We start from the raw sequence: 205 nt of genomic DNA on the forward strand, positions 1-205 counted from the left end.
GAAGATGCTCTCTGAAGAGCAGGGTCTTCAGGAGTTTCTTGTAAATTGAAAAGGAAGCTCCTGTTCTGGTAGAGCTTGGAAGGTCATTCCACATTTGTGGAACGATGCATGAGAAGAGTCTGGATTGTCCTGAGCATGGTGTAGGCACTGTTAGCCGACGATCCTGTGATGACCGGAGCGGCCGGGCCGAGACGTACGCCTTTGC

The sequence above is a fragment of the Nothobranchius furzeri genome, chromosome 9 (assembly GCF_043380555.1).
Source record: "Nothobranchius furzeri strain GRZ-AD chromosome 9, NfurGRZ-RIMD1, whole genome shotgun sequence".
In the NCBI taxonomy this organism is placed as follows: Eukaryota; Metazoa; Chordata; class Actinopteri; order Cyprinodontiformes; family Nothobranchiidae; genus Nothobranchius; species Nothobranchius furzeri.